Source organism: Triturus cristatus, chromosome 4_1 (assembly GCF_964204655.1).
Source record: "Triturus cristatus chromosome 4_1, aTriCri1.1, whole genome shotgun sequence".
Classification (NCBI taxonomy): Eukaryota; Metazoa; Chordata; class Amphibia; order Caudata; family Salamandridae; genus Triturus; species Triturus cristatus.
In genome coordinates this window covers 1,040,236,090-1,040,256,975 of record NC_140585.1, presented here as the reverse complement: position 1 = coordinate 1,040,256,975, position 20,886 = coordinate 1,040,236,090, and the positions used below count along the sequence as shown (strand labels likewise).

The following is a 20,886-nucleotide window of genomic DNA, read 5'->3' as shown; positions in this document are numbered from 1 at the left end:
CTGTGGGGGGCGGGACCGGACGCCTGGAGGGACCGGCGGGATGGTCCTGCTTCAACTCTAGAGCCGGTGCCTGGAGGTGCGCGGAGGCCGCGCTACTACGACTGACTTCCAGACGCCTGATGCGACGCTGGTGAGTGCACCTCTGCTGACAACGAGGTCCGCCGGGGAGCTCTGCTGCTTCCCTCCGCAGCGAACCGACACAAGAGGCGCCCCCCCCACCCCCCCTTGAATTGCTGGTTTTTGCGGTCCCCCTGCCGAGACCGACTCTCCGATCTGAACCCCTCGCCCTCTTGAGCGTCTTCGTGACCTGCTTGGTGCGCTCCTGGAGGAGCGGGAGGGGGAGGGGGGTTAAACCACACATTACCCCGTTAGCCCACACTGATTCCTGTGGCCCGCGACGAACTGACCACACGGGGACTGGCTAGCGCCACCATACATCACGTTCGCACTACTGCCTGGCGGGGGGGGGGGGGGGGGGGGACGACGGTGGACGCCCTACGGCGCCTTAGCCACTCTCTATAGAGTCAAAGGAAGGACAGGGGGAGATAACTGCTATTTGAGGCCCTTGATCGCCTCCCTGCCAGCTACTACCAGCGGATTGCTTAGGGACGACCCACCCAGACGGATAGGAAGGGGGGGGGGGGAATCCTTCTGGAGGAGGACGAGGTACCCCTTAGGGCGCCGGGCCCTACACGAAGATGCGATGGGTCGCACGGATAAATCGCAATCCAAATTGTCGTTTGACCCTAGGCGACCCAAGCCTGGCGGATCCGTGACGGAGCGTGATGTCACAGACCGAGTCCAGAACCCGGACGAACAACACCAGGATATTCGCGGCCTCTTGCTCTCCATGGAACAGAATCTCCAAGGTGGGATAACCTCTTTAGGTGCCAAAATTGACTCGTTGACTTACAGAATGGACCGCATGGCTGAAAGATTGGATAAACATGCAGAGCGCCTGGACAGCTCGGAACGCAGACTGACGGAGACTGAGGAGGCGCAGACCGCACTTGATGCGGAACACAAACAGCTGGGCAGGGTGGTGCAGCTCCTCCAGGACAAGACTGAGGACTTGGAGGCCCGCTCTCGGCGCTGCAATCTCCGCATCACGGGAGTCGACACCCACAGGGAGCATGGAACTCTTCGTAGAAAAGCTTTTGAAAACACTATTGGGTGATTCCTCCTTTTCTAACATGTTCGTGGTTGAGAGGGCGCATCGCTCTCTTGGCCCCAGGCCAGCGCCGGGTGCCTCTCCCAGGCCAATCCTAGCTAAACTCCTAAACTACAGGGACCGTGATGCCGCTCTTAAACTTGCCCGTGAGAAACAACCGCTTCAATTCGAGGGGTCGACGATTTCACTCAGACTTTACTGCTAAAGTTCAGGAGGCGAGGCGCTTGTTCGCTCCCATGAAGAGACAGCTTCGGGAGCTGGGTGCGGATTATGCCATGCTATATCCTGCTAAGTTAAGGGTGAATCGGCAGGGCCACTCATGTATTTACTGATCCGAAGGTCCTGCAAAAAGCTTTGAAAGATTGGACGAGGGAGAGGCGAGTACCGCTGGATCGACAGCTCTTGTATGAAGCGACCGGGGGACCCTTGGATGAGCAGGGTTGACCTGCGCCTGGTGTCAGGAACTGTTGTCATCTTCAGTCCACCAATGTCTTATTATTGGGGGTCATGACTGTTCTCCTTTGTTTATTGCTATGTGTTCGTTGCTGATTCGTATTGGGTATACGACTTGCTTCTTTCGCCTCCCTTTAGACCACGGGGGTAATACGCTATCCTGCATTTAATCACAGCTGCAAGTTTTCTTTCTGGCGGGGTGTGAAGCAGCGCTCTAATTGACCACACACTTTCTTGCTTTTGAGCGGGCTGCATCCCCCCCCGCGTGTAGTACACCTGGGATGTTTCTTGATGTTTGGATTTGGGTGGGGTTTCTTTTCATTGGGTGGGTGGGTTGGTTCCGCAGCCTAGTTGGGGTTGGACAGGCGTGGGAGGGGGGGCGGGAAGGGTCTGACTCTTGCTCTGTTGCGAGGCTTGTTATTGTGGGATGTTGACATGGGCTTTACTGCCCTTGGCGGGCTGATGCTTACTTCTGGATGCTGTATGTGTGATTGGGTGCAATTGGGGGTGCGGGTTGGAGATGGGACTGTTCATGGTTCTACCTTCGTTGCTGTTTTATTTGGTTTGTTGTTATGGCACGACACGGTCTGGATTGTAATCTCTTCGTCTTGTCTCACCGTATATAATTGACACACCTAAGTTTCATTGCAATAGCACCCTACACTCGCTGGTTTTGCTGACCTGGAACGTCCGCGGCCTTAATGATTTTCACAAAATATTAAGCTACTTGAATAGGCACAATGTGGATGTGGCCCTCCTGCAGGAGACCCACCTTCGCCCAGATAGCCCCATACTGCGTACCAAAGGGCTGATGGGTAATATACATGCTGCGGGTTTCACATCACACGCCAGGGGGGTCATGACGTGGGTGAATCAGAGGGCTGCGATCTCATTGACACCCCTGGATACGGACAGAGAGGGTAGATTTGTTTTGTCTAAGTGCTGTGGTAGGGGGCTCGAACTTTTAATTTTCAATGTATATGGTCCTAACTATGACCACCCTGACTTTTACGCTCACTTGGCGGAAATGTCCCAACCATATTCTTTGGACAATATCTTGTGGAGTGGGGATTTTAATTTTGTCATACACCCTGCTCTGGATAGGTCTGATGGCCCGGATAGACGTCCATCGGCCTCCGCCAGACTGGTAGAGACGACCCTGAAGAAGTTGGACGTGCATGATGTATGGCGCCGTAGACACACTCAGCAGGGTGGATACACGCACTATTCTGCACCCCACAACATACATACGAGAATAGACTACTGGTTTGCTTCACAACAATTGACTTGCCAGATTTGGGCGTGCACGATTTTCCCCCGCACCTTCTCTGATCATTCTCCATTGCTTCTCACATTGGCCTCCCCAACGAAACGCATCCCACCATTTGCATGGCGCTTTCCCCCATTCTCCCTTCTTGATTTGGTTTTTAAGGAGGAGCTCGCTACGTCCATTGAGGCCTTTTTTAAGACTAACATAGGATCAGTTGACTCCTTTCTGACTGTTTGGGTTTGCCTTTAAGGCATATATTAGGGGGGTGACCATATCCAAGCATGCAGGGGTTCTAAAGTAGATACGCACTAGACGGACTGCTTTAGAGCGGAAACTGAAGGACCTTGAATCCTCTTGTGGAAAGGTACACAGTGAGGAACTTGACCGTGACCTGGCGCAAACTCTACGAGACTACCATAAGGAAGCTGATGCAGAGATAAAACATCTCGGGAAATATGCCACTGCCCGTAGCTATGGCGAAGGGGAGAGGCCTGGTAGGGTTCTGGCACAGATTCTGCAGCAGCGGAGAGCCAGAACCAGGATTCCTGATATTCGGTTACAGCAAGGTGACCCCCCGCTTACGGAAGATCAGGTAGCGGAGCAATTTCGTAAATACTATGCTGATCTCTACTCTTCCCGCGGCCACTGCTCTGATGAACTTATAGAGGATTACCTGTCACATATTAAACTCCCCTGGCTGTCTGACTGGCACCGCGAGTTCCTGATGCGGCCAATTGAACATGAAGAGGTGCTGCTAGCCCTCTCGGGGATGAGGGCCGGTAGTGCTCCGGTAAGTGACGGTCTCACAGTGGCCTTCTATAAGACATTCCAGGATCTCCTACTTCCCCACTTACTCACACTGTTTGAGGATATATGCGCCTCAGGCAGTATGCCTCCAACTATGCGAGAGGCGATACTGGTGGCCATACTCAAACCAGGGAAGCGACCAGAGGAGTGCGCTTCATATCGTCCGTTGTCCCTCATGAACGTGGACGCTAAGATCTTCGCGAAGGTACTGGCCAATCGCCTTAGCCCACTGGTCACCACCCTGGTGGCACCTGAGCAGGCTGGCTTTGTTCTCAGTCGTAACTTAACCTATAACCTGCGAACTGTCTTCGCTGCTTTACAACATACCCGCTCGGAGGTCCTGGCGGTCGCGGTGTTCTTGGACATGGAGAAGGCCGTTGACTCTGAGTGGCCTTTCATGCGGCATGTCCTGAGCCGTATGGGAGTGGGGCCGGTTTTCCTGCAATTACTTGCGGCACTCTACTCCTCCCCCACGGCGCGCATTCGGATTGGGTCCTTAGTCACTGATACCATACATGTTTTTAGAGGCACAAGGCAAGGGTGCCCTCTCTCACCAATATTGTATGCCCTGACGGCGGAACCCCTGGGTTGTGCACTCCGTGAGTACCACGGCCACAGGGGCATTCGTTTCCCAAACTATCGACTAATAGTATCAACGTATACGGATGAAACGCTACTCTGTTAGGGAGCCTGAGACCCACCTTTCTCCTGTATTAAGGGAGGTGGTCCTATTTGGTTCTCTTTCAGGCATAGGCGTCAATTGGAACAAGTCCATCATGTTTCCTCTTACTCCAGCCACGGTTCGCTTTGAGCCGGAATACCCCCTTTTATGGGCCACAGAGGCGGTACGATACCTGGGTATCCGGCTTCATGCTGACTCGGAGGTTGTTCTGCGGGAAAATTATGGCGTTGCTATCTCCAAACTGGAGGATGATGTGGACAGATGGATTGCCCTTTCGCGCTCTCTGATGGGCAGAGTTGCACTCATGAAAATGATAGTCCTACCGCGTTTTCTCTTCCTATTTATGAACATTCCCATGGTTCTGTCCAGGGTGTTTTTCAGTCGCCTTCACTCTCTTTTGGTGCGCCTGGCGTGGAGGGGCAAGCAACCACGTGTTGCCTGGAGGATACTGACGCTACCATATGCGATGGGAGGCCTTGGTGCCCCTGATTTGGAATTGTACTATAGAGCCGCCCAATCCTCACACGCGCATTATTGGATACACGGACCCTCGGATATACCCCACTTGCTGATTGAGACTATCGTCGCTGATCCCAGGCCTCTGCCCGCCTTGCTGTTTTCGCCTCGAAACAGGCGTACGGGCATAATGGACTCTCAATTTGGTTGTGCACGATTGGCACTATATACTGGCCGCTCATGCCGGTAATATTCTGTATGCTCCATTGGCCCGCTTGGACTGGTGCAGCTGGCTGGCCCCATGCAGGGACAGAGGTGTTCTCCTGGCACTGCAGCCATTTCATAGAGTTAGACACGCCCTTAGGGAAATATTAGGAGAGGACATGGCGGAACCTCCAGAGATCCCGATATTGACTGCCATTAATAAAGCTCAGTCATCGGCTAAATTGGTCTCTAGAATTTATCACTCCACGTTAACAGCTAGAGACAGTGCATACGCGAAGCCTCGGCTGGCATGGCAACGAGACCTACAGATAGATCTGACCGATGATAAGTGGCGATACTGCTGGCTGAGCACCAAACGAATCTCACTTAATGGGCGCCATAGATTGGTCCACTTTAAATTCCTCAACCGGGTTACCACACCCCGGAGCGATTACGCCGCTTTGGTCTACGTGACAGCCCCCAGTGTGATAGATACGGAAAGCCTACAGCGGATTTTCTGCATGTGGCCTGGACCTGCCCGGGGGTCGCCCGCTTCTGGGGTGATATATTCTTGGAAATCAATCGTGTTACGGACAGGTCTCTATCTCCTGACCCGCTCCTCGCTCTCCTCGGCTATTCACAACCACTCCCCAAGACACATAGACGCCTTGTTGATATGGCGCTGCTACTTGCGAAGAGATGTGTAGCGGTCTGTTGGCTTCGTGGCCCCTCCCCCCCCCTCCCCCCTCCACCTCCTCTTTCTCCATAACACGGCGCTACACAGGATAGGGTGCTACGGCTTGTCTAGTTGGTGGGACCAATCTTTTATTTTCATTCTCCATCCTCATTACCTATTATTGCTTGACATACTCTGACATATGCTTTGCGTGTATGTATAGGATTTGCTGCAGGAGGCTGTTAATGTTCGGACTGTGTCTATGCTTTGTTCTTATTGTTTGTGATGTTTGTTTATTTGCTATGAAAAATGTAATTAAAAAAATAAATGATAAAGTTGAATTTGTTTTATTTCACTTTGCGTATGTACACTACTCATTGTTGATTCTTCGGTTTGTGTGTACTGTAACAAGAGTTTTGCAGCTTGAATCCTCATCTGGATTCACATGCTGTGCATTTTGCTTCCATCAAGTGGTTGGGTCTGGAGTCTGTTTTTTTCCTTTCTTGGGGTGTCGTCGCCCACCATTTGGTGCTAGGTCCATCCCTTGTCAGACGCCACCCCGGAAGTTCTTGTGCGTAATAGCCATCTTCATATTCTTTCTTTCTGCCGTTGGGTTTGGAAGCAAAGGGAGACACTCCGATGTGTTGGACAAAATCCCCTAAATAATCAAGGAATCCGTATTGCCATCAACAATAAGATGACATCGAAGAACTGATGAACAAGCTCCCAGAAGAGGATAAAAAGATGGCAAAATCCGTCATACAGGAGGGAAAGAAAATAGCAGACACCTACCTGAAATCAACCCTAGAGGCCTAGAGGCAGCCGATACAACTAGCAGACAAATGTGCACAGGCACAACTTTGAGAAGGCACACCTGGCTCCGAATATCGGGCTTTAAGCAAGAGGTCCAAACCTCTGTAATTAACAGACCCTTCACAAGAAACGCCCTGTTTGGAAGTGAAGTAGATTAATCATTTCAACAAAAAAAGGACAATGGAGGTAGCCAAGGCTATGGGAGCCCTACAACAGAGGGGCACCTCAAAGGAGGAGGTTTTAACCTCAAAAGGCCCACAGGAGGGTGAGTCTTCTCAACAGGCCAACAACAACAAACTCAAGGCGGCGGACAGCAATCAAACCAGCAGTCCGTATACCAAGCTTGCAACAGCAGCCAAGGCAGCCTTTTCGGAGCAGAGCCAGGGTACAACCCTAGAAAGGGGGAGGAGCAAACTCCTAGTTACTTGCCCACAACAAAAGAGCACCCACACAACACCAGTAGGACTCAGAATAGTATACCACTTGCTTCAATGGAAGGACATCCCACAGACAGTTTAATTTTAAATATGGAACGCCACAGCTATTGTATAGAACTAACAAACAAACCAACAAACCTACCAGAAAAGAAGAGGTTCCAAGGAACAGAACTCTTACAATTAAGACAAGAAATAAAAGAACTCCTACAAAAACAAGCAATAGAGAAGTTACTAAAAAGGGAACACTTCAAAGAAAACTATTCATCTTACTTCTTGGTACCAAAGCAAGATCTCATACTAAGACCCATCCTAGACCTCAGATTCATAAACAAATTCATTTGCACTCAGCATTTCAACACTACAGGAAGTAATCCCACGGATACAAAAATGGGTTGCATGGCAACAATAGATCCAAAGGAGGCCTATCTTCACATCCTCATGAACCAAGCTCACAAGAAATACCTCAGGTTCTTCCATGAGAACTCACTACTGATTCAAAATCCTGCCTTTCGGGATAAAATCAGCACCAAAAGTCTTCACAAAGTGCCTAGCAGCAGTTGCTGTATCCCTAAGAAAGAAAGGAATCCACATCTATTCCTACCTAGACCACTGGCTGGTAAAGGTGAATTCAAAGTAAAGATGTTACACAAAAGTCCATCAGGTGATCACAACACTGCAAAAATTGGGGGTTTCAATAAATCACAAAGAAATCATCAAAGCCAGAACAAGAAAAGAACACCTTGGGAGCAAGATTAAACTCCAAGGTTGATTGGGAATACCGGGCCTAAAGGAGAATACAAGCTAACAAAAACTTGCCTTTACTAGAAGGGTCAGTCTCTGACAGAGAGGACTGTCATGAAACTTGTGGGAATGATAGCATCATGCATTCCCCTAATCACTCCACATGTGCCCTCTGCAGGAGTGACTATGCAGCAGTTGGTCACAAACAGGGAGTTGGGAAGATCTAATGATTGTAACAGTAAAAGGTTCAGACAGAGATTTAATGATGTGCATCCAATAACATATCACTAGGCAGAGCTTTCAGAACACTAACTAACTCAGTGACCATCATGACAGATGCGTCCCACCAGGGTTAGGGAGCACATTCAGGAAACATGTGGGTACGGGGTCAATAAAACAATGCAGACTCTATAAAACACATCAACTTCCTATAGATGAAGGTGGTGTTCCTCGCACTGAAGGCATACTAAGCCCACATAGGAAGGAAGACACTATTGTAATCCAAACGGACAATACCATGACAGTGTTTTACCTCAACAAACAGGGAGGAACCAAATCATTCACCTTAAGCAAACTAGCTCGCAAAATATGAAAATTACCCACTTCAAGAAAAATCAGCCTACAGACAATTCACTTGCCAGGAAAGGACAACACCAATGCGGATCAACTCAGTAGGCAGAACAGCATCTAGCACGAGTAGGAGATAAAACAAAAGAGCCCGCTACAGATCTTCAACCTCTGTAGATCTGCAGAATAAGACCTATTTGCAACAATGGAGAACGAAAATGACAAACATTCGCCGCCAGGTTTCAACACCACCTATCAAGAGGAAATGCCTTGTCACTAAACTGGTCAGGGACATTTGTATACACATTTCCTCCAATTCCTCTACTACAAAGGACAACCAGGAACAAACCTACTTCTCCTAGCCCCTTAATGGGCAAGACAAACCTGGTACTCAAGCCTACTCGAACTGTCCAGGGGACAAGTCATCAAGTTCACGGCAGACAAGGACCTCCTCACAATGCAAAGTGGGCAAATCTTTCAGCCAGAACCAGTGACACTTAGCCTAGTAGTCTGGTGCCTGAATACATAGAGTTCGAACATTTAAACTTAATGCAAAGAACAGTGAAAATACTAAGAGGCAAGAAAAGAGACCACAGGACAAGGCTACGCAGCTTAGTGGAAATGGTACCCCATATGGTGGACAAAAAGCGATATCCTAACCTCAATTTTCACACCGGAAACAGTGCTCACATACCTTGCACACTTGCTGGACAGTAACATCAACTACTCAAGCCTCAAGGTGCACCTGGCCGCAGTTGTAGCCTACATCAGGGGAAATTCATGTAAACGTTTCTTCACAGGACCTGTCATTTAAAGATTCCTTGAGTGGTTCAAGAGAATTGCACCCCCAAGAAAAGCTCCAACCCCAATGTGGAGCTTAAACACAGTCCTAACAACTAATGACGACCATTTGAGCCCATGCACAAAGCAGAACTCAAATACATCACCATGTAGACGGCCTTCTTAATAGCCATAACATCTCTACAACAATTAAGTGAACTACACACGTTAACGATTGAGAGACCATACATTCAAATCCACAAGGACAAAGTTATCCGAAGGACAAACACTCAATTCCTACCTAAGGTAGTAAGCAGATTCTACATAAACCAAAGCTTACAGCTAGCAGTCTTCTTCCAAAACCTGCAAATATGACTAGAAAGAAGCCTTCATACCATGGATGTAAGAAGGGCTTTACTATCTACAAGAGACAAAACAACTCTGTAAAGGCAATCGATTGTTTGTCTCTCATTTAAAGTCCAACAAGGGGGCACCCGTGACAAAGGGGACAATTTGCACATTGGACTGTACAGGCAATTAAAGTATGCTATGCCTCAGCAGGAAAAACTCTAAACACACAGCCTAAAGCCCAATCAACAAGGAAAAAAGGGGCAACCCTGGCCTTCATGGCCAACGTGCCGATAGACACCATATGCGCTGCAGCAACATGGGCATCCCTACACACATTCACCAAACATTACTGTGTGGATATACAGACGAGCAAGGAAGCTCAAGTGGGACAAAAGATACTTTAACACCTGTTCGTAAAGTCTTTCTCATTTTACCACAACCACCACAAAGAGGGGGAAACCGCTACATAATCTAATGCACAGCATATGAATCCAGAAAAGGATTCATGCTGCAAAACGAAATGGCTACTTACCAGTAGAAGTAGTTTTGCAGCTTGAGGTGTTTTCTGGAATCGCATGCGACCCACCCACCCCCTCAGAGGAGGAATGCTAACAGGTGGGACAAAAGATCACTGAAACCAAAGATCTAAAGACAACTGGATTTTATGACATACCCTAAAGAAAAAAGGGTTTAAAAGAATCCAAAGATGGCTACCATGCACAGAATTTCCTGGTCGCTGTCTAACATCACACAAGGGATGGACCTAGCACCAAATGGTGGTCGTCGAGACCTCAAGCATGGGGGGGGGGGAATAACTATTTCGGACCCAACCACTAGATGGGGGAATAATGCACAGCATGTGAATCCAGTAACCTCTTCCTACTGCAAAACTACTCCTACTGGTAAGTAGTCATTTTGATTTGGCATCACACACACAGAGTGCCTAATCGCATTGAAACCTAAAGGTCTGTGTCCTCCTTTAGCTCCAATGAAATGCTGTGTGCAGTTTCTATGTCTTGACTCTCCCATGAAGCAAAGTTTATCTGACTATGATCATGTTCACTCTCGTCAGTCATGATCCACTCATTTTAAATAGTATCTTTCAGCTCCGATTCCTCTTCCTCCTTCCCCATCAGCACCTACATGATTATTTGGCATCTTTTCCTGTCATAAAATCAGAATCATGTACTTGGGATCCAGATATCTCAGGGTTAAGAACACTCTTCTGCCCTGTTTGCCTTCATTGGAGACTATCTAGTTAAGTTTCAGGGACACTTCAATGGATGTGAACCATTCCGTGCAGGACTTGTATATGGTTCCTTGGAAAAATAGCATCAAAAACCCATACCGCTTCCTTAGTATATAATTGCAAAAAGTGCAGTAAACACAAACCTATATAACCATTAGCCAAACATTCTAGTAGTACTGCATCAGAAGCAACCCGTGATTATGTTTCAGAATTGCTCAGAATTTCTACTGTTACAATGACAACATAGAAAATTAGGTTTTACTCATATTCTACATCTTCATTGTTGGTCATAAACGTTATAAATATTTCCTGCTGCATGTGTGGACAACTCCACGTTTTAGTTTGATTTAATTTTCAATAAGATAATAATCCTAGGGTGCATATATCCATAGTTCTGGATGATCAGGATCCTTTGGATGCCTATCCAAGGTAAGACTTTTCCAAAATGTACACTGTCCAACTCCAAAGTACTCATTTCAAGACTCCATTGCCACATCTTAGGTGCTAAAAGGCTTAAAATCTACTGAACATGTCAAACACTGCAGGCTAATAGGCTTACATTGAAAATCTGAAAGAGACTGTTATAGATTCCTTACCTTAGAATTACCCCCAGGCGTCTGACTAGATCTGAAGAATTTTTTCTTAGCAGTACCCCTGCTTGTCGGTAGTTGGCATTGGCCGACTCCACATCGCTCATCGGTGTCGTGGTCACCGCGATGACGTCACGGTGCCTACCTAGACGCCACCCCTATGTGCTGATGTCAGTTTTTTCTTTTTCCACGCCAGCCTTGCGCAGATCCGGAGAGAGCTACCCTTAGTCACTTTTTGACTAACTTTTTTCGACGTTTTGTCGACTTCTTTTTGAGTCTTCGACTCCTGGTGCGCGAGGGATGTCCCAACGCCGGCTCGAGTTCAAGCCTTGCAGTTCCTGCCAGAAACTGATGTCTGTGACGGAGCTGCACCTTGTGTGCCTTTGGTGTCTGGAGCGCAACCACGACCCAAAGTCGTGCTCCGACTGCCGGGCCATAAATCCAAAGTCTTAGCGGGAGCGGTGCTGAAAGCTATTGGAGGCCCGGCAGTCAGCTCCGTGTTGTTTCCGGTCTTATTTGAGAGGAAGGACTCTATACCACTCGCGGAGCCACCACACCTCGTCACACTCAAAGTCTTCGAGGTCTTCGGACAAGTCTAAGGCGAAGAAGCACCGGCACTCTTTGCCTTCTCCCTGTCGGCCAGCTGACGCGACGCGGGACAAGGAGTGTCGTCACTCCAAGGCTCCGTCACCGGTGTCTGATTCAGGATGACTCCACGCCTCCCCCTGTTTCCAGAGCTGGTCTGTCCCCTGCCCAACTTCATACATTTTTTTCAAAGCCCTCCATCGCATTTTTGAGCAACCTGACTCTGCCAGCGCACCTTCGGTCCCGCGAAGCCTATCGGGGTCCTGGGCCTCAGATGCCGGCGGCTTTGCCCCCGCACCGGAGGGCCCCCAGGGATCTGGTTCTGGATCGACGCTGGTCGATCTTACTCGACATTCCCAGGCGATGATCCCGATGATGACACCCCCGGTGCCGCGTCAGCCCCAGTTGGCGCCGCCCCCATCCTCACCCCTTATCCTCAACACCCATTCTCACCCCACATCCTCACCCTCGAGATGGACCTGGACCGACGTCGCACCCAACACCACAGGGTACTCTTGTTTCCCAGTTTCCCTGGTGTTCCCCATCGACCAGATGGTGGTGATAAGAACTGGGAGGGAGGGAAGGGGGGGGGGGGCACCCTTTAGCAGACCAGCTTGAAAGGCCGGTCTGAAGAGAGGACCCGGGTAATGCCAGTGGTCTGGACACTTCTCCAGATCTTGGCATGCTTCCTCCCCCTACCGTGGCTACGGAGGAGGGAGCATCCTATGCTGTGGGGGTGCGAAGGGCAGCCGAGGCCTTGGACCTCGAGCTCCCTTCAGTGGCAGTCAGGACTAATCTCCTGACAGAGGTGCTTCAGCCTGCGGCAACCTCCTCTGAACCACTTCTGCCCTTCAACGAAGTCCTCACTGACTTCCTTCTGGGCACGTGGTCCAAGCCCAGCACAGTGGCTCCTGTGGAAAGGAAGATTGCCCGCCCGGCTCCGGGTGACCCAGTTTTCCTTACCCAACCCCCGTCTTCCAACAACTTGGTGGTCCAAGCCTCTTCTTCCAAGGGCGCATTCCCTTCCACACCCCCAGACAGGGAATCCAAGAAGCTGGATCATCCTGGGAAGCTCATGGTCTTTTCCTCCAGCTGTCTGTGACTACTGCATGCCTCTTGGACAGATACTCCCTTACTATCTGGGATACGGTCGCGCAAGTGCTGCGTCAGTGCCCAGAGGAGGCCCAGGCCGTGTTCACCCAAGTGGTGGCAGATGGAAGGGACGCAGCTAAATTTAAGATTCGATTTCGACAGGATACCACAGACTCAGTAGGCAGAACGATTGCTACGTCGGTAGCCCCAAGACGCTATGCCTGGTTGTGGACGTCAGGCTTTTCGTGGATGTCCAGTCAACTTTGCTGGACATGCCCTTCGATGGCCATCGCCTTTTTTGTTGACAAAGCAGACTCTGCACTGGAGCACTTTAAGGATTCTCGGGCTATGACCAGATCCTTGAGTCTTGCTGCATCTTCCCGTCCACCCCAGTCTGTTCTTCGCCCCTTTCGTGGCTATGAAAGGGGATCCCCGCCACGTCCGGCCCAGTCTAGCCACCGGTTCACGCAAGCTGCCCAGCCTCTGCGTGGCCTTGGTACACAGAAACCTCGCGGGTCTGGCAACCAGCGGGCAGGCCTGTCCCCCTCCCCCGCAGCAGTTTCTAAACCCTTCAGGGTCATCGACGGCCAGTGGGTGGCCGGATTCGCATTCACCTCCCCCACTGGCAATCCATTACGTCATACAGGTGGGTTTTGCAAATAGTCAGAAGGGGCTACTCCCTCCCCTTCAAGACTGCCCCTCCCTCCAGTGGCATGGAAGTGTCAGGAAGTTTCAGCTCTCTTGGCCAAGGTAGCTATCGAAAGGCTCCCTGCGCCAGAAGTAGGTAATGGTTGCTATTAGCGTTACTTTCTGGTGCCCAGAAAGGACAAAGGCCGGCGTCCTATTCTAGACCTCAGGGCCCTCAACTCCTTCCTCCGGAAGGAGAAGTTCAAAATGCTCACGTTGGCTCAGGTCCTGTCTGCCTTCGACCCTGGAGACTGGATGGTGGCGTTGGACTTGCAGGACGCCTAATTCTATAGTCCCATCCTGCCAGCCCACAGACGCTATCTATGGTTCACGGTAGGCCGTGAGAATTTTCAGTTCACCATGCTCCCATTCGGCCTTACCATTGCCTCTCGGGTATTCACGTAAGTGATGGTAGTGGTCGAAGCTCACCTGCACAGATTCGGGGTTCCAGTCTTCCCATATCTCGATGACTGGCTTTTGAAGGCGGGCTTGCCCCAGGCGGTCTTCTCCCACCTCCAGACTATGGCAGACCTCCTGCACTCGCTGGGGTTCACTATAAACGTGCCAAAGTCACACCTAACTCCCTTTCATCTGAGCTGTTATGGATACAGTGCAGTTTCGGGCCTATCCTCCGAGCAGCGAATCTGGGATATTCAGGCTATGATACCAATGTTTGTCTTTATTCCGGATTTCGGTGAGAATGACCCTGAGACTGCTGGGCCCCATGGCCTCCTGCATCCTACTGGTGGATCATGCCAGGTGGCATATGCGGGCGCTGCAGTGGGATCTGAAGTTACAGTGGGTGCAGCATCAGAGGAATCTTTCCGACTACATCTAGATCTCGGAGGGAACTGCACAAAAACTGCAGTGGTGATTAATGGACCAGGAGTGGGTCCGAGGCATAGCCCTCTCCCTTCCCCCAACTGAAACTAACAGTGGTGACCGATGCATCGCTCCTGGGATGGGTCGGCCATCTGGAAGAGTTGAGATCAGAGGAGTCTGGTCTCTGGCGGAGTCCGGGCCCCATATCAACCTGTTGGAGCTCTGGGCGATCCGCCTGGCACTGAAGGCTTTCCTTCCCTACCTCAAGGGGAAAGTAGTGCAGGTGTTCACAGACAACACCGCCATGTGGTACTGCAACAAACAGGGCAGGGCAGGGTGGGGTCATGAACTCTGTCAGAAGTCTCTTTGCCTTATACATGGCTGGAACCTCAGGGCATAATCCTAATGGTTTAACACCATGCAGGTTCTCTGAACACCAGGGCCGACAAACTCAGCTGTCGGTGCCTGGTAGATCACGAATGGCGTCTTCACTCTGAGGTGGCGCAAGGTTTATTCTCGGTGGGGATAGCCTTGGTTAGATCTGTTCGCCACTGAAGAGAACAAGCAATGTCAGCAGTTTTGCACGTTGGAGTTTCCAAGGCAGTACTCGCTCGGCGACACTTTTCATCGCAAGTGGAACTGCGGCCTCCTGTACGCTTTTCCGCCTGTACCCTTTCTGCCCGAGTCTTTTTTGTGGCTCCGGACTGGGCATGAAGCGTCTACTACCCCGTGCTCCTGAGCATGGCCATGGATTCTCCGATCAGACTGCTTCTTCGGCAAGATCTTCTGTCGCAGCAACAGGAGACTGTCCTCAACCCGAACCTGTCCAGCCTCCACCTCCTTGTGTGGAGATTGAGCAGCACCAGTTGACCGCTTTTGACCTTACGCCCAAAGTCTGTAACGTCATCTTGGCAGCCAAGTGCCCCTCCACTAAAATGGTATATGCTTGTCGATGGAATAGGTTTGTGGTATAGTACACAGCAAAGGCTGTGGATCCCCTCTATGCCCTTCTTTCTGAGGTTCTCTTGTTCATCCTTTCTTTGGCCCAGCAAGGCTCTGCTCTGGGTACTCTAAAAGGCTATCTAGCAGCAATTTCTGCCTTCCTTCGGCTACCAGATCAGCCCTTCTTGTTCAAGTCCCCTATTGTAAACAGATTCTTTAAGGGCATTATTCTTCTCCTTTCTCCATTTCCTTACATAATGCCCCAGTGGTACTTTAATCTTGTCTTAACTTATCTTATTTGTGCGCCTTTCGAGCCTCTTCAGGCTTCTCACCCTGAAAACTGCTTTTCTTGTTGCCATCATCTCTGCTCGCAGGGTGAGCTTCAAGATCTAGCCTCTAAACACTCTTTTTTCTCTCTTCCGTCCCATACAAAGTGGTGATTAGGACGAGACCCCCGTTTCTTCTTAAAGTGGTTACACAATTTCACATAGTACAAACTATCACTTTGTCCACCTTTTTCTCACCTCCACACCCTTCCATGGAGGAGGAGAGACTCCACCGTCTGGACCCAAAACGGGTAGTCTCCTTCTACCTTAACCGCACAAAATATTTCCGGGTGGATGATCAACTCTTCGTTGGATATGTGGGTGACAAGAAAGGTCGGGCTGTCCAAAAGCGTACCATCTCACGATGGGTTGTCCTTTATATTAAAATCTGTTCCGCTTTAGCAAAAAAAGGAACCTCCAGTGGGGCTGCGTGCTCATTCCTCTAGCTCTACGGCAGCAACTACTACATTGTCACGTGAAGACCCACTTCTTGACATCTGCCAGGCGACAACGTGGGAATCTTTGCACACGTTCACCAGACATTAATACCTGGACAGCCCAGTCCGGAGGGATGTCTATTTTGCCCGTTCTGTCCTCCAGCATTTTCTGGTGTGAACTTGTTTCGCAGACCCTCCTCCGGGGTTGGTATTGCTGGGGTATCTATTCTAAGGTAAGGAATCTATAACTGTCTCTTTCAGATGAAAAAGTTACTTACCTTCAGTAACAATTTATCTGTAAGAGACATAGGTTAGTTATAGATTGCTTGGTGCCCCACCCATCCACCCCGCTCTGCGAACTGATTTCTAGGCATAGGGACTCCCTTACAGGGCCCTAGCTGTGGCGCACCAGTAGTCAGTGTCTTTCATGGCTCTGCGCTTCTGGTGTAGAAAGTCATGTCGGAACTGACGTGAGCGCACAGGGGTGGCGTCTAAGTAGGCACCGCAGTGTCATACCATTTACCATGTAGACGGATGCGGAGTCGACAGACGCCACCCACCTACACGCAGGAGTACTGCTAAGAAAAAATTCTCTGGATCCAGTCTGACTCCTGGGGGTAATTGTAAGGTAAGGAATCTATAACTAACCTATGCCTCTAACAGATATTACCGAAGGTAAGTAACTTGTTTGCATCATCAAAATAAAGTGGTCCGAGGTTCATGCATGCAGCTGGGAATTAATGGCATCAGTGATAGGATTTGAGATGGTGTCGGTGATGTCACTTCAAGATGTCATTTAACATGTCATGAGGAATATGTGAGAACATAACCAGTGATGAGGGTGTAAAATATATTTAGTTTAGTGTATGATCACTGGTGAATTTCAGTGGTTTTTACGTTTTGTTATGTAACCACAACAGCACTCTTTACTTTTTCAGTAAATTTTAGAGGGTAACTCTGGCTCTTACGCCACATTCTCTCCCCAAGAGGAGGTGGTAGCTTGCCACCCACTAACACCCCCCCACTGATTTAAGGCATATTGCACAGGCTGTTGTGTAACATGGCTTAAAGTAAATTAAAATCAAAGAGCTATGAAGCGGTCAACACGGTCTGCTTTTTGTTTTATTTATTTTGAGTCATGTTGCACAGCAGCTCATGCTGCTGTTCAACTTCTTTAAAAAAAACGTTGACAACGCCAATAGGTCAAACCTATTGACTTTGCCAATGCTTGTTCTGTATCGAGGAGCAAAGCACCTGATAGAAGAGGCCCATTTAAGCCAAAACCGGTCCTGGGCTGTTTGTGTTCTGGTTCTGAGAGGCCCAGGCAGTTCGGACTGTATAGTTCTTATTGGAGCAGGACCATGGCTGATTTGTGTATGGCCGGGTAAAATCTTAGGTGGCATAGTAAACACGCACGCACGCTCGCTCGCTCTCGCTCACACACTCACTCACACGCTCGCTCGCACACGCGCGCTCACACACGCGCGCTCACACACGCGCGCGCTCACACACGCGCGCGCTCACACACGCGCGCGCTCACACACGCGCGCGCTCACACACGCGCGCGCTCACACACGCGCGCGCTCACACACGCGCGCGCTCACACACACGCGCGCGCTCACACGCGCGCGCTCACACACGCGCGCGCGCTCACACGCGCGCGCTCACACACACGCGCGCTCACACACGCGCGCGCTCACACACACGCGCGCTCACACACACGCGCGCTCACACACACGCGCGCTCACACACACGCGCGCTCACACACACGCGCGCTCACACACACGCGCTCACACACACGCGCGCTCACACACACGCGCTCACACACACGCGCGCTCACACACACGCGCGCTCACACACACGCGCGCTCACACACACGCGCGCTCACACACACGCGCGCTCACACACGCGCGCGCTCACACACGCGCGCGCTCACACACGCGCGCGCTCACACACACGCGCGCTCACACACGCGCGCTCACACACGCGCGCGCTCACACACGCGCGCTCACACACGCGCGCGCTCACACACGCGCGCGCTCACACACGCGCGCGCTCACACGCGCGCTCACACACACGCGCGCTCACACACACGCGCGCTCACACACACGCGCGCTCACACACACGCGCGCTCACACACACGCGCGCTCACACACACGCGCGCTCACACACACGCGCGCTCACACACACGCGCGCTCACACACACGCGCGCTCACACACACGCGCGCTCACACACACGCGCGCTCACACACGCGCGCTCACACACGCGCGCGCTCACACACGCGCGCTCACACACGCGCGCTCACACACGCGCGCTCACACACGCGCGCTCACACACGCGCGCTCACACACGCGCGCTCACACACGCGCGCTCACACACGCGCGCGCTCACACACACGCGCGCTCACACACGCGCGCGCTCACACACGCGCGCTCACACACGCGCGCTCACACACGCGCGCTCACACACGCGCGCGCTCACACACGCGCGCGCGCTCACACACGCGCGCGCGCTCACACACGCGCGCGCTCACACACGCGCGCGCTCACACACGCGCGCGCTCACACACGCGCGCGCTCACACACGCGCGCGCTCACACACGCGCGCGCTCACACACGCGCGCGCTCACACACGCGCGCGCTCACACACGCGCGCGCTCACACACGCGCGCGCTCACACACGCGCGCGCTCACACACGCGCGCGCTCACACACGCGCGCGCTCACACACGCGCGCGCTCACACACGCGCGCGCTCACACACGCGCGCGCTCACACACGCGCGCGCTCACACACGCGCGCGCTCACACGCGCGCGCTCACACACGCGCGCTCACACACACGCGCGCTCACACGCGCTCACACGCGCGCGCGCTCACACACGCGCGCTCTCACACGCGCTCACACGCGCGCGCGCTCACACACGCGCTCACACGCGCGCGCGCTCACACGCGCGCGCGCTCACACACGCGCGCTCTCACACGCGCTCACACGCGCGCGCGCTCACACACGCGCGCTCTCACACGCGCTCACACGCGCGCGCGCTCACACACGCGCGCTCACACACACACACGCGCGCTCACACACACACACACGCGCGCTCACACACACACACGCGCGCTCACACACTCACACACACCACGCGCGCTCACACACACACACGCGCGCTCACACACACACACGCGCGCTCACACACACACACGCGCGCTCACACACACGCGCGCTCACACACACGCGCGCGCGCGCTCACACACGCGCGCTCACACACACGCGCGCCGCGCTCACACACGCGCGCGCTCACACACACGCGCGCGCACACACACGCGCGCGCTCACACACACGCGCGCGCTCACACACACGCCGCGCTCACACACACGCGCGCGCGCTCACACACACACACGCGCGCTCACACACACACACGCGCGCTCACACACACAACGCGCGCTCACACACACGCGCGCGCGCTCACACACACGCGCGCGCGCTCACACACACGCGCGCGCGCTCACACACACGCGCGCGCGCGCTCACACACGCGCGCGCGCTCACACACACGCGCGCGCACACACACAGCGCGCGCTCACACACACGCGCGCGCGCTCACACACACGCGCGCGCTCACACACACGCGCGCGCTCACACACCGCGCGCTCACACACGCGCGCGCTCACACACGCGCGCGCTCACACACGCGCGCGCTCACACACGCGCGCGCTCACACACGCGCGCTCACACACGCGCGCTCACACACGCGCGCTCACACACGCGCGCTCACACACGCGCGCTCACACACGCGCGCACACACACGCGCGCTCACACACCGCGCGCTCACACACGCGCGCACACGCGCGCTCACACACACGCGCGCTCACACACAGCGCGCGCTCACACACACGCGCGCTCACACACGCGCGCGCTCACACACGCGCGCGCGCTCACACACGCGCGCGCTCACACACGCGCGCGCTCACACACGCGCGCGCGCTCACACACGCGCGCGCGCTCACACACGCGCGCGCGCTCACACACGCGCGCGCGCTCACACGCGCGCGCAACGCGCGCTCACACGCGCGCGTCACACACGCGCGCGCGCTCACACGCGCGCTCGCTCACACGCGCGCGCGCTCACACGCGCGCGCTCGCACACGCGCGCTCACACACGCGCGCGCGCTCACACGCGCGCGCTCGCTCACACGCGCGCGCGCTCACACGCGCGCGCGCTCACAACGCGCGCGCGCTCACACGCGCGCGCGCTCACACACGCGCGCGCGCTCACACGCGCGCGCGCTCACACGCGCGCGCGCTCACACACGCGCGCGCTCACACGCGCGCGCTCACACACGCGCGCGCTCACACGCGCGCGCTCACACGCGCGCGCTCACACGCGCGCTCACACGCGCGCGCTCACACGCGCGCGCTCACACGCGCGCGCTCACACGCGCGCGCTCACACGCGCGCGCGCTCACACGCGCGCGCTCAACACGCGCGCGCGCTCACACACGCGCGCGCGCTCACACGCCACACACGCGCGCGCGCTCACACACACACGCGCGCGCGCTCACACACACACGCCGCGCGCTCACACACACACGCGCGCGCGCTCACACACACACGCGCGCGCGCTCACACACACGCGCGCGCTCACACACACGCGCGCGCTCACACACACGCGCGCGCGCTCACACACACGCGCGCGCGCTCACACACGCGCGCGCGCTCACACACACGCGCGCGCGCTCACACACCGCGCG

At 53.4% G+C, this 20,886-nt stretch overlaps 1 protein-coding gene across 6 annotated transcripts in view; it reads left to right on the top strand.

The window, feature by feature from the left end:
• PTPN12 (protein tyrosine phosphatase non-receptor type 12) overlaps positions 1–20,886 on the top strand; it is a 425,418-nt gene that overhangs the window by 213,584 nt on the left and 190,948 nt on the right. The gene's annotated exons all lie outside the window — the stretch shown is intronic.